This window comes from Ranitomeya imitator, chromosome 9 (genome assembly GCF_032444005.1).
Source record: "Ranitomeya imitator isolate aRanImi1 chromosome 9, aRanImi1.pri, whole genome shotgun sequence".
Classification (NCBI taxonomy): domain Eukaryota; kingdom Metazoa; phylum Chordata; class Amphibia; order Anura; family Dendrobatidae; genus Ranitomeya; species Ranitomeya imitator.
The window spans coordinates 16,315,098-16,330,168 of NC_091290.1; the positions used below are offsets into that span (position 1 = coordinate 16,315,098).

General features: G+C 40.2%; 1 protein-coding gene across 7 annotated transcripts in view; it reads right to left on the reverse strand.

Annotated features, from left to right (window-relative positions):
• LRRC4C (leucine rich repeat containing 4C) overlaps positions 1 to 15,071 on the reverse strand; it is a 988,240-nt gene that overhangs the window by 6,066 nt on the left and 967,103 nt on the right. The gene's annotated exons all lie outside the window — the stretch shown is intronic.

Consider the following 15,071-nt stretch of genomic DNA (forward strand, 5'->3'; position numbering starts at 1 on the left):
ATCAGCAAAGGTTGTTCAACATTAGGCAAAGTCGCGTTTCATTTTCACAGGAAAAAGCCTCGTTACAAAAAAAAAGAAAATTTATTATTTAGCGCAGGCTCGTCGTTCAGGACTGTGGCGCCGTGTGTAAAGGTTTTATAATTTATGACGTTGACTCCAGAGAAAAAGATTCTGAGCCGAACTGAAAACAGGACTGGTTTTAGGAGGGGGCAAACTGGGCAATTGCCCCGAGCCATCGTTTCCAAGGAGGACTCCAGACGTACAGTTATATTTATTGTTGTAGAATGGTGTATGGCGGTGTTATTCAGGAATTAAATTATTGCTTTATGTGCGAATTATTTCTCAGTTTTTTTTGCAGGCTCTTTATAGCAGTATTTTTATGTGTGGAGTGTATGACGGTATTACGTAGGCTCTTGGTAAGAGTATATTTATTTGTGAATTATGTGGCGGTATTTTGCAGAATTGTTATAAGAGCATTATGTGTGAATTTATATGATGGCACTATGTACGCACATTAAAAGACTATTATTATGTGTAAATTATATGGCGGTATTATGTAGACGTATGTTAGATTATTTTGTGTATGTTTTCAGGCGGTAATGTACAGGCTCTTCATGCAAGTGTTATTGTTTGTGAATTATACGGCGGTATTATGCAAGCGCCTTATAAAACCATTTTTATATGCGGACTATATGGCGGTATTATGTAGACGTATGTTAGATTATTTTGCGTATGTTTTCAGGCGGTAATATACAGGCTCTTAATGCAAGTGTTATTGTTTGTGAATTATACGGCGGTATTATGCAAGCGCCTTATAAAACGATTTTTATATGCGGACGGACTATATGGCGGTATTATGTAGACGTATGTTAGATTATTTTGTGTATGTTTTCAGGCGGTAATATACAGGCTCTTCATGCAAGTGTTATTGTTTGTGAATTATACGGCGGTATTATGCAAGCGCCTTATAAAACCATTTTTATATGCGGACTATATGGCGGTATTATACAGACGTATGTTAGATTATTTTGTGTATGTTTTCAGGCGGTAATATACAGGCTCTTAATGCAAGTGTTATTGTTTGTGAATTATACGGCGGTATTATGCAAGCGCCTTATAAAACCATTTTTATATGCGGACTATATGGCGGTATTATGTAGACGTATGTTAGATTATTTTGTGTATGTTTTCAGGCGGTAATATACAGGCTCTTCATGCAAGTGTTATTGTGTGCGAATTACAGCAGTATCACGCAAGCGCCTTATAAAACTATTTTTATTGTGTGGACTATGTGACGATATTATGAAGGCTTATGATAGGAGTTTTTATGTGTGAATTATATGGTGGTAGTTTGAAGACGTATCATAACAGTATTATGTGTGATGCTTATTAAGGTTTTATGTCTGCTCTCTCAAAGAGTATTATTATGTGTGAATTATATGGCGGTATTACGTACCGTATGTTAGTTATGTGTATATTTTAAAGTGGTATTATACAGTATGGGCTCTTCATGACGGTATTATTATGTGTGATTCATATGGCAGTATTGTGTATGCTATTTATAAGAGTATATTATATATAAATCATATGTGTGGACTATATGACAGAATTAAGTAGGCTCATGGTAAGATTATTTTTATGTATGAATTATATGGCGGTATTATGTACCGTATGTTAATTATACGTATATTTTACAGTGGTAGTATATGGGCTCTTCATGACGGTATTATTATGTGTGATGTTATGGCAGTATTGTGTATGCTTTTTATAAGAGTATACATTTTATGTCACTATTATTTGGGCTCCTTATAAGAGTATTGTCATGTGTGGACTATATGACAGTATTACGTAGGCTAATGGTAAGATTATTTTTATGTGTGAATTATATGTCGGTATATAGAAGAATCCGTTTAAGAGCATTATGTGTGAATTATAGGACAGCATTATGTACATTTATGTAAGAATATTATTTTGCGTAAATTATATGGAAGCATTAATTGCACTTTTATAAGAGCATTATTTTGTGTAGATTATATGACGGTATTACACGGGCTCGTATTATTATGTTTGAGTAATATGGCGGTATTGTATACGCTACTTGTAAGCGTATTATTATGTGTAAATCATATGGCAGCATTTTACGGAGTATTATTATGTGTGAATTATATGCCGGTATTATATAAGCTTTTTAAAAGAGTATAATTATATGGCAATGATATGGCAATATAATGCGGGCTCTTCTTAAACTTACTTTTATCAGAAAAATACGTGACATTATAATGTGGACTCTTATTTGGACACTATATAACATTTGGGCACTTTATAATGGTATTATGTATGCGGTATTTCTCAGTTTTGCCTTAACATTAATTTCCTGCCAAAAATTTAGAGGAAAATGTGTTGACCACAATTCAATATATGGCTCAATGTACAGTACTTCTTGGCATCTCCCTTACTTTTGGGACAATAGAATGATGCTTCGATACATTGTTGCCCCCTCCACCATCTTTTGTCAATTGGTCTGAACTATGGTCCCTCCTTGCCATCTACTTGAGTCTTAATTAATACATGTATTACTAAATTAAGATGCAATTTTTAATATGCATTTATCTGGGAATACATGGGACACTTGCTTTAAGGGGGACCTATGACCAAGTGAAAAGTGGCCAGTTTCTGGCCCTATGTTATTGCCACTATTCCCCTGAGTATTCCAATTTTTGTTTCTTTAAAATCCACCCTACGGTTCCAGAGATATTGGACTTTTCAGTTAGCACAACATTTTATAGTCTTTTCTAAAGGGGCGTGGTTCTCAAAATTCTGTGGGGCGTGTCCCTTGGCAGCTCTGCATAAATACCCTGTTAGCCACGCCCCTATTGTAAAGACCATAAACCTTTGTACTATATAGAAAGGCCCATATCTCTGGAACCGTATGGCGGATTCCAAAAAAACAAAAATCAGAATACTCAGTGGAACAGCGGAAATAAAATAAGAGCAAATATTAGCCACTTTTCACCTGGTGACAGGTCCACCTTTAAGAAAGAATACGCATCAGTACTGTTCTAATGACCAGTCCTTTCTTGTGCGCACGCTTTTACGGTCCTAATTCTTGAAAATATCTCCCTTGGGGGTTTCCTAGAGAGCGCTATTAAGGTTTCTAAATAAAATTAAAGCCACACTCTCACTACATAAATCATTGAGTATTTTCTGAAAATTACCCTCCTGATTTTCCAGCTGATACAAAATGGAATAAATCAAGAGAAAGATTCTTAAAGGGCATGCAGTCACCAGTATAGATTATGCTAATGTTACAGGATAACTTCTCAGACTCGAAAGGATGGACGTAACAACACTCTCTAAAGATTAAAGAAGCTTGTGGCCGCAAGAGATCTGGTCATTGATAGAACAGAGCTGCCTCCATTATGTTGGGGACAGATTCTTAAAGGAAAATGACAGTAGAATGTACAAGTAGGAGGGACTTAGGAATTTGGCAACAATTTGACTTTTATCAACCAATCATTAATAATCAGGTGGTTATATATGATCGTGGTTACATCCCGTCATGATAAGTAGGAGATGCTACTCGTTGATATGTTGTCCAAGGTTTTACCAGAAGTCACGATGACCCTGACGGTTACGGTGACCAAGATAATCGGCTTCTGTAAATATTGCATCTTTATTTAGTCATTAATCTTCCCAAAATCAAGCCAAGGAATGTGTTGCTTTCTAAATTGAACTTAAAAAGGAGCATTAAAGGGATATGTGAAAGGGTAATTTATTAGCGCTAAATATGTATCGAGTGAAGCGCGAGAGCACCATTTACTTATTGCTTTTGGAAAATCAATTGTATCTAGGGACAACGCTCGATTTCATAAGATGTGTGGGTGCTTTTAAGACAAACCTTAAGGCAGGAGATAAGAAAATATATTCATCATTCAAAAGTGGTATAAAATATTATAAAAATAAAATTGAAAAAAGTCAGAAGGAAATAGCGAGAAACACCATAAAGCTTATATATTAGTATACATTTGCATACAATTTACATAAAATTAACTCATGTGGCTTTACACAAAACGGAAACTAGGTGGCTACTATACGCTCGGCTAATAAATAGTAGGATCCTCTGCTAGACGCCATCTTGGGGGAAATGTAGAGAAGCAGAAATTGTAATATGTGACCCTCTGCTCCATTCATAGCAGTTCTTTGAAGATTGAAGCTTTGGGGATATGACCAACTTTATGTGCAATAGTTTCTTCAGGAGTAAAATTCAAGGAGAGGTCTATAAAGTTCAGGAGAATTTTCTTGTCGAGCCCATACTTTACATTTACAGAGAATATCTGGGACATTAAAAAAATAAGGCATGGAGCTGCTAACAGAGGCAACTACCTGTCTGTTGTACCCCGCGCCGGTCACTGACCGCTCCTGCCAGAGACTCAGCTGCTCTCTGTCAATAAAGCAGCAGTTTATCTTCCTGTTGACAGGGCGAGACTAGTGACGTCATGCTGATTGACAGCCAGCTTCTCCAGTTAGGTAGCTGAGATCTGAAGGTCAATCAGCATGACACCAATAGCCCCACCCTGTCAACAGGAAGACAAACTGCTGCTCTGTTAAAGTGACATCAGCGGATGTCTGTGACTGCTCCTGCCAGAGATTCAGCTGCTCCCTGTCAATAAAGCAGCAGTTTGTCTTCCTGTTGACAGGGTGGGATTACTGACATCATGCTGATTGACAGCCAGCTTCTCCAGTTAGGTAGCTGAGATCTGAAGGTCAATTAGCATGACACCAATAGCCCCACCCTGTCAACAGGAAGACAAACTGCCGCTCTGTTAAAGTGACATCAGTGAATGTCTGTGACTGCTCCTGCCAGAGAGTCAGCTGCTCCCTGTCAACAAAGCAGCAGTTTGTCTTCCTGTTGACAGGGCGAGACTAGTGACGTCATGCTGATAGACAGCTTCCCCAGTTAGGTAGCTGAGAGCTGAAGGTCAATCAGCATAACACCAATAGACCCACCCTGTCATCAGGAAGACAAACTGCCGCTCTGTTAAAGTGACATCAGTGAATGTCTGTGACTGCTCCTGCCAGAGATTCAGCTGCTCCCTGTCAACAAAGCAGCAGTTTGTCTTCCTGTTGACAGGGCGAGACTAGTGACGTCATGCTGATAGACAGCTTCCCCAGTTAGGTAGCTGAGAGCTGAAGGTCAATCAGCATAACACCAATAGACCCACCCTGTCATCAGGAAGACAAACTGTCGCTCTGTTGAAGTGACATCAGCGGATGTTTATGACTGCTCAGTGTCGGTGGAGAATGGCGCCAGGTGCAGCTGGAGAAATAGAACTTTTCTTGTAAGGTTAGATGGCAGGGTACACATGGTACTGTGCTGAAATACACAAACTTCACCTCTCATTTCACATCCTATGTTAACTATCTAAGGAGTGCCACTTTTTAATACCAAGTATAATCAGTTGTCATTTGTGCCCACGTAAGGATCACAGGACGCCTGCAAAGCCTATCTCCATGGAAACTATCTATAAAAATACTAAAAGGAAAAAAAAATAGATATTGTGAAAAAAAGATCTTTAGTAGAAAAACAAACAAAATGTTTGGTGACAAAGAGACTTTTTATGGGTGCTTTCACATCCGTCCGGTGGCCCCTTCAGGGCTTCTGTCTGAAACCCCTCGCTAAACAGGATTCGGACATATGAGAACACGCAGCCTACTATGTCTGAGTGTTCGCCTCTGGTAGGCGTACACGCTCAAAATGAGGCATGGCAAAGCGCATATACACTTTGCCAGCACCATTATAGTCTACGGCCCCATCGGTGCATACGTCCAAATCCTGTTTTGCGTGGTTCAGACGTTACCCCGATGGGGCCACTAAACAGGTGACATAATGACATACGTCCAAAATCCCATTTTGTGGCGGGTTCAGATGTTACCCCGATGGGGCCACTAAACAGGTGACATAATGACATATGTCCAAATCCTGTTTTGCGGGGGTTCAGACATTACCCCGATGGGGCCACCAAACAGGTGACATAATGACATATGTCCAAATCCCGTTTTGCGGGGGGTTCAGACGTTACCCCGATGGGGCCACTAAACATGTGACATAATGACATATGTCCAAATCCTGTTTTGCGGGGGGTTCAGACGTTACCCCGATGGGGCCACCAAACAGGTGACATAATGACATATGTCCAAATCCCGTTTTGTGGGGGGTTCAGACGCTACCCCGATGGGGCCACTAAACAGGTGACATAATGACATATGTCCAAATCCCGTTTTGCGGGGGTTCAGACGTTACCCAGATGGGGCCACCAAACAGGTGACATAATGACATACATCCAAATCCTGTTTTGCGGGGGGTTCAGACATTACCCCGATGGGGCCACTAAACAGGTGACATAATGAAATGTGAAAGCACCCTTAGACCGAGCAACACAAGGACTGGAAATTACGTCACTGAAAATCTGTTCTGTGGTCGGATGACTTGAATTGTGAGATTTTTGGTTTCAGGAACTCCCAAACATTTAATTATTCTTTAATTGTCCATTTTGAGAAATTTGAGAAAAGGTGAGGATGGACACTTCTGAACATAATGTGATTAAGCACCTTCAACTCCAAAACGTAAGTGTGGAAGAGTTAGACTCTACGGTACTCCATCATAAGGGAACCTGGTGGATACATTGTGTTTGCCTTTGTGTCCATGTTTGCACTTTATGATTTATTTCATTATCATCCATTGTAAAAAAAAAAAAAATAAATGAATGTAAATATATTTAGAGTTTTTGTTCTTTTTCTAACCAGAGATTTTATTTTACTTTGAACATCATATAAGTTGCATCCTTGAAAAATCCTGTTTTTCCCAGAATTACCTTCAGAGGTTTCCATGGTTACCAAGGACGGGAAGTTTAAGCATCGCTGGCTGAAACCCAAGCTATAATATAGCAGTTACTTCTGAGCTCTTTGTTGTAGGATGAAGTAATCTATCCATTCCAAAAGCAATCACACTAAAATGTTCCTCCATTCAGGTGCCTAATGGCATCGCTCTAATGGGGTGGAAGGGAATTGTTTTGGAATAGTCGTAGAGTTCACGTTCTTTAGACATATTATCACAACGCTCTTGTTTTACATGTAGATTAGAAATTTAGAAAACGTAGCATTAGCTATAAAGCTGTATCGAAGAAGAGCTGTGCACTGTACCCAATGTATAGGGTGATACATGTCGGCGTTTCAGTGATTAGTCGGAATGAACCCTCCTGGTGCTCCTTGACACCACCATGTACCGTTACGGTCAATTAACAAGTGGTAGATTTGGTGTAGAAAATTCTTCAACTAAAAATTTGTTCCAAAAGAAGGGACATGCATTTCATCTGTAAGGACCCTCATTATCCAAAGATTCCATGTGGCATAGGCAAAGGGTTATAGCGGTTCTCCTCCCAGACGGTAAGAGACTACTAGGGCATCAATTTTCTATAAGGACTTCAAGGAGGACCTCCCTCCGTAAATTGCTAACTGCTATTGGATCTCACCAATATTTTCTTTGGATATAGCCCGTCTTGGAAAAAAAGATCGAGTACGATCTAATATTGGGATCGAACTGAGCCATAAAAGTCAATGAGTCCGTGGAAAACATCGGACCTCACTCGGACGACACCTGAAGGCAGTCTGATTTCCATGCTTTGACAGAACGGAGAAGATGGAGACATTTTTTTCTCCATCTTCTCCTCATCCCAGAGAAGTGGACGGCATTATGCTGGCACTCTGTTAAGAGTTTGCTCAGAGTATGATTTGTGTAATTTGCTCCGACGGTTTGAAACTGCCCTTACTTTTACTCTTGGTTCGGCAAATCTCAAAAAAAGTGGTGAAGGAAGATCTGTTTTGAAATTTTTTTTAAATGTTGGCATGTGTCGGGACTCGGGAGATATTTATGCTCTGCATGCATGTATGTTGCCACCCAATGATCATGATGTGGTTTGAGTATTTTGCTAGCGAGCTCAGATCATGTGTTGGGTTAGCGTCATGACAAATTGGTGGAAAGGTTTTGGTGGCTACATTTGTATCACGCAAATTAGATTTTTTTGTAAGAAGCTTTTCCTGTTTCATTTAAATCTTCTCCGCTTTCGGCTTCCCCCATTATTGACAAGCTTCAAGTCTACAACTACCGAATACCTTGTCGTCATCACCTCTAATCCTAGTGATTGGCTACAGTGGTGATTTGAGTTGTCGACATGACATCAACGCTGCAGCCCAAAACACAGAGGCCCAGGCAGCCACCACCGAACCCAGAAAGTACCCCCAGTGTTCAATATTTTTAGATATTTTAGTTCATATTGGGTCCACTTTACTGAAAATGAAAATCCCTTTTATTGAAATTCTGAAAGATCAGGAAGGATGATTGTAAGGCTGATATTCTGGAAGCGATCGGATTATTAATGAATCATTATTATTATTGCTCACAGAGGTTCTAACAGTACAATAGATGTAGCAATAGTAGCCTTAGTGACAGTAGTGGTTATACCGGTTGTAGAGGAATCCGCAAAAGCAGCAGTAACAGTAACACTAATAATGATAAAGTAACAATAGTATCACCCGTAATTCTGGTATTTAGGGATAAGCGGACCCATGGAAGTTTGGGTTCTGTTATCCGAACTTGAACCAGAACCTGAATCCCATTGAAAATAATGGAAATCCAAACTTTGGGTCTGGAAAAAAAAATCTCACTCCAACGGACTTCCCCCGGAACTCGGAGCTTTGCAACGGGAGAAGTCCGTGTTCGAGTTCGCTCATCTCTACTTGTATTATCATTCTTTTTTTAGAAGTGTGCAGATACGATGTATTATGCAGTGCTTTTCAGAAAATGTTTATTCATTCACATCTGTCCCGTCCCTGGTAGATTTCCCGTACCTAATTCCCCTATCACAGACACACAAGTCAAATTAACCTAGAAGCCAATTAGCCGGCAGTACGAGCGAGCTCGGAGATTTGTATCGTCAGTGAGGTCTAGAACACAGATCTGTAATTCACATTTATCAATAAATAAACATCTGCGTCCATATGTTACATTTGCTCTTATGAATGTCTATAGCGTTGTATGACCGTCCCACAGTTTAGACTCCATTGATTTCTATGGGATGCGTGTGGATCTGTATTAAATACAGTACTGCTGACATTTCATCCATTGCACTTTTATGCCGTGCTAACGAAAGGAAGCCAGGTCGTGCTGCATGCCTACAAACCCTAGGAAGACCAATAGGCACGTGTTGCCAAAATTGAAATTTAACTCTTTAAAGGGACTCTGTCACCTGAATTTGGCGGGCTCTCTGTCCGGTCCGATGGGCAGCGTTTTCTCTCCTTTCATGCACCCCTTCCTTTCCCGCTGGCTGCAATATTATCTTCAATATGAGTCTGTTTCCTCCGTAGTTCACGCGTGCGCAAAGCAATCTTGCCTTGCGCACGCGCAGTATGCTTTGCCCAACTGCGGGCAAAGCCGAAAAGCATTAGTGCGCATGCACCGGCGCGCTATGTCCCGGAACACAGCGAAATACTTCTGGAACATAGTGCGTCGGCGCATGCGCACTAATGCTTTTTGGCTTTGTCCGCAGTTGGGCAAAGCATACTGCGCATGCGCAAGGCAAGATTGCTTTGCGCACGCGTGAACTACGGAGGAAACAGACTCATATTCAAGATAATATTGCGGCCAGCGTTAAAGGAAGGAGTGCATGAAACGAGAGAAAACACTGTCCATCGGACCGTTAACAGAGCCCGCTAAATTCAGGTGACTGCAAAAAATATTGTGTGCAGCTAAACAGGAATTTTATTTCTTGCCTTTCTCTATTTAGAGTCATAACATCCATAACTTTTTTTTTTAAATATAAAACATCAACATAGTTGTATGAAGTCTTCTTTTAAAAAAAACTTTAGATGTTGGTTCGGTCTGTGGCTCACTATTAGTGTTTCTGCCTCCCATACAGCAAATCCTGGAGTTTGAGACCTCACAAATAGAAATGACACTATATGTAAGAATACAGCAGTGTTCTCGGTAGTTTCCTATACTTTCTAGAAGATTTACATAGGATGTAAGTGTAGAAGTCACTTGTCCACTCTTCTCCAGTCAGCCCTGGGCCCAACCTTGATGGATTTCGATGTACCCTTGTCGTTGACCACAAATACATTTTTGTCAGTCAATCTCGGGGTAAAAACTGACAACTTCTATGGAGACAAATATATCGTTAGAAAGGGACAAATTGAGCAGATGTCCCAGAGAGGCCCATAAGGTCCCTCAACTTGTCATTGACCACCAAGAAAAATTGCAATTTGCCCAATTACTACACCAATTCTCCAGAGATAAAAATTTAAGTCCGGATTGTCAGTATTTTTGGCTATGTTTCTATAAAAACAACCATGCATGGGTAAAGGAAGATCTAGGTGACGTTCCCACACCACATAATGACAATGTCCATGGATAGAACATAATCAGGGATCGTAAAAGTAGCCTAGCATAGTAAAGGATTGATCCTTTTTGTTTACCCGTTTGTAGATGATTTTTTTTTTTTATTGCTACTGTTTTGTGTCTACAGCTTCAATGGGCGTCCATGATACCACGCATTCTGATCCATAAATCATGCATTAGTTTGTCCAAAACATTTTTTTGGGGGGGGTAAAAGAAGGAGTAAAGCGAAACATGACTACACAAAGACAGTTTGTAGTCTGTAACCATAGTGACAGAGAGGTCCGCAAAAGAACGCAAAAAGATAGATATTTTATTCCGACATGTTAACAAAATTGTATCATAATTTTTTTTACTTTAGATACATTTTAACAATTTAAAAAAAAAGGATCTTAAATGTTGCGGATAATCTACAGTCGTGAGAATATAAGTGTTATGATGAATAAAAAATGACAAAAAAATATACATATATATAAAAAAAAATCAGATTTATAAAGTACATGTAATGTTGTCTGGCATGTACACCGGAGCTTACAGTCTAATTTACCCCGAACGCACACAATCAATTTCAATTAGGTTAATTTGAATACAAATGGAAGGATCTGGAATAAATCGATAGCTCTTTGCAGATCCATGACCCTCACTTCGACCTCACACGACAACGGCTTGGTTGACAGTTTTGCTGCTACGGTTCCTCGTTACTGGGACATCTCAGATTTATGATTTCTCACCCGTCACATGGATGTGTATTTAGGACCAAATCTGTTTTGTGAATTCAGGGGGCTTAATAGGGGTATTCGGGACTTTACAAAAAAACAAAAAATGTATCCATGTACCAACAGGCCGGTAATTGCAATTTACCTGGCCGTTGTTCCCCGTGCCGTTATCACAGACCGCTCCTGCCGGGGATTCTGCTGCCTCTGCTGATGCAATGGGGCAGGACTTCTGAGGTCATTTTGATTGACAGCCGGCTCCCCCAGTTAGACAGTGGGAATCCGGCTGTCAATCAAAATGAATCCGGAAGTCCTGCCCCGTAGACAGAGCGGACCGAAAAAGAATCCCCCGCTCTACAGCCGTGATGTCAGCAGAGGCTTCCGAATCGCCGGCAGGAGCATCTGTGAGTGGGAGAGAACGGCGCCGGGCACAAGAAGCAGGTAAGTTACAATTACCTGCCTGTCAGTGCTTTGATACGTTTTTTAAAAAATTTTTAAAGCCCCTTTAAACTCAATATTTAATCTTGCTCCTAATTGGGCAAAAAGTTTGCAGAAACATTTTGCAGCCAAAATATTGCTACTTTGGGCACTTTTATGCCAGTTCCGGGCTGGTACACCAACTTTTAGAAAAGTGAGGGGAGTTTAGCCAGGACGGAATGTGCAAAAAATGTATCATAGTTTATGGCAATAAACGTGGCAAACATTATGACAGTATAAATTGGGGTCTTAGTACTTACGACTTAAGTAGTGAATTAAGTAATAAAGTCTCAATGTTGCCGAAGGAGACGATCGTCTTTGCAGTTGATCAATTGGCACTAGGGTCCATTTCTTATTGGACGATTCACAATTAACCCATTAGAATTTGGAGATGATTTGTGCTGTGTGTTTATGACAACAGCAATGAAGAATGCGCTGCAATTAAAAGCGCGTTTAAAAGCATTTATGCACCATGTAGCGGCATTATTCAGGCCCCGAGTGGCTGTTTCGCGTAGGCATGGCGCAGAAGTATTAGTTGGCATTGTATGGCAGAATAAAGATATTGACGGTCATAAATTGTATCTGTTTTATAAGTTGCTTTGAGAGCAATTAACAAGGGCAAGCGGCTGCCCCTGCTCAGCTTCGTCCAGTGGCCATTTTTCTATAACTCTGTCAATGGGTAAAACTACTCCCTTAACTCCTCTTAAAAAGTTATCATTATGCACAAACAAATTTTAGGGGATATCCACCTTGGATGATTTTATTTTTCGCTTAAATTAATGTATTTCAGGCTAAAAATCATTTTTCTAATTTGGTTTCATTAACATTTTTGCAGCATTTGGCCGTTACGGTCTCCTTTTTTCGCGTTCACCCAACTTTGAGTGGTAGTATGAGCTAAGAGGAGCCCAGAATAAAGAAAAATAAAAGAGTTACAAGCTCCTCATCAGACCATCATGGCGGGCTCACTGACGGATTCTCAGTTAGATCATTCTGCTGCCAGTAACAGAAAATGCAGCACACAGGAGGCGAATGGTGCAAAAAGACATTCAACTGCGAGAATCATTTTTAGCTCTAGATACATACATTTATGGGGAAAAAAGTCACCTATAGTGGACAATCCCTTTAAGGATTAATTTTCTTACATATTATGTTCTAGCAAACATATATAGTTAAAAAATACACAAAGTTTTGTGGAGAGCTTAAAAAGGAATCAGTCAGTATTTTTTTGCTATGTAATCTGAGAGCAGCATGATATAGATTAAGAGACCCTGATTCTAGAAATGCGTCACTTACTGGGCGGCTGGGTGCAGTTTTGATATAATCCCTGATTTCTTTGATATAAATGTAGCAGAGCTTGGAATGCTGACCTGTGCATAACCCCGCCCACACCCCTGATTAGCAGCTTCCTGTGTATACTGTGCATAGGCAGAAAGGTGGGGGCGGGGCTACACACATGAGACCTAGTCCTGCAGCGATAATCTCCTGCTCATAAAACACTAATTGTATTGAAAGCAACAACACACAGCCTAGTAAGTGATACATCCCTGGAATTAAGGTCTCTGCTCCTACATCACGTTGCTCTCAGATTACATTGCAAAAACCTGCTGACAGATTCCCTTTAACATTTATTCACCGTTGTGAAGGCAGGCTGAATTTAGACTGTGTTTTGAAACTCCTACTCCTTCTAAAATTGCATGCCGAAGTATAAAAATAAAATTTAGCGTGTGGATATCATCCACGTCCTCGGCTCATTTTACCAGAATTGTAAATTGTATAATAAAAAGATTTCGTTTCCATGGTACCATAGAACGTTCATTATATATTGGAACGTTAGGCTAATGGTGAATCGTGAGAATATCATCACTTACCATTTGAAATATATTACGGGGCGAAAATAAATGCCATTTTGAGCTATTTTTTACCGATAAAGAACAATAGCTGTGCAAAATGTAACACATCCCCTGGTGGAAGTCGTGTAGTGGTGGAGAATCTTCACTCGCTCGGGACCATCTCACTAATTCGCCTTCGTTGGAAGAATCATGTATTTGGGGGTTTACTAAGTAAATGATTTAGGATCACTCCAATCTTTTGTATTAAGTTGGAAAAAGGATAGTTACCTTATGGAACAAGACAATCACTAATCTTCTGAACAAAAACAAGTCTACCGAATTTACAGAGGAGCTAAAGGGATCGGCTTGGCTTCGTTAAATTTCTAACTTGGACCCAATAATGAGACTCTTCAGGTCATTAAATGAACTATTCATGGTTGGTTGGATGAATTTATTCCTTATAGACAATTCCTTAAAAGGGTCACTCCATCTTGGACATTTATGGCATAATTACAGAATAAGATAAGAGTTTGGTAAGTTGCTTCTTGTGTTGTCCGCTATGGAGCGTTGACCATGGACCATTTTTTCCATGAGAGTTCTGAAAAATGCCAAGCATGAGCACTCCATATGGGCGGACGGCCATCTCTTCAGTGGAAGAAGATTATATAACACAACCCTATTCTGGAGATGGTGGGAACACTCATCTAGTAAATATCTAGGGAATATTTTGAGGATATTCCATTTCGGTCCGAGAACAGACTCAAGTCCTTGAAGTCAACGCCAAGTTTATGTCTTCAACACCACAAACCATTCTCAAGCACAAGCCACTTCCTTGATATTGCCGCGGAAAGTTGTGAGAAATGAATGGATGAGCAGGTAATACAAAGACAACAGAATGAAAATGTATCTTTATAGAGGACAAATGGAAGGCTGCATGAAATTGGGGACCACTCTCCAATTCATCCATGATGGGAGACATCCAGTTGGTGCAAACTTTTAAGCAATTACTCAAGTTCCTCCCTAAAATGAGAGATGGTTGATTTTATTCGAGAGGAATTGAACTCTACAAAAATCTTTGTAATCTACTCAGGGTTAATTTAGAAAAGTGGTCACCAACTTTGGCCACCATCTTGCTAAACAGTATAGGGCCTGCAAAGTGTTAAAATGAAAACCATACCCACCTCACGGTTCACCTCGTCAGTCACTCTCGCTCCTCCCTGCCCGCTGTCCGGTCCTATGCTCCTGTTGGGTTGCATCTCTGACCTGGTTTGAGGCCACAAGCAAGCCCAAGAGTTCCTGAATCTGTGTAGCTATTTCGGGGCTTGTTTGCAGCCAGTGGCTTTGGCCTAGATTGAACACTAAACCGGAGATGCAACGGAGGCGCGGCCGACTGGACAGCGGGAAGGGAGCATCAGGGGAGCCTAGAAAGGTGAGCAGTGAGGGGAAAATAAGATTTTTTTAAATCTTAAATGTATTATACCCTGAGGTCTGCAGAGACCCCAGAATATAATAAGAGACATTATAGTCATAGAAAATAACTTTGTTTCGAATCAAATGTCTTCAAAATCCGTGCAAATAGGCAAATTCAAATTTCGCCAGATTTGC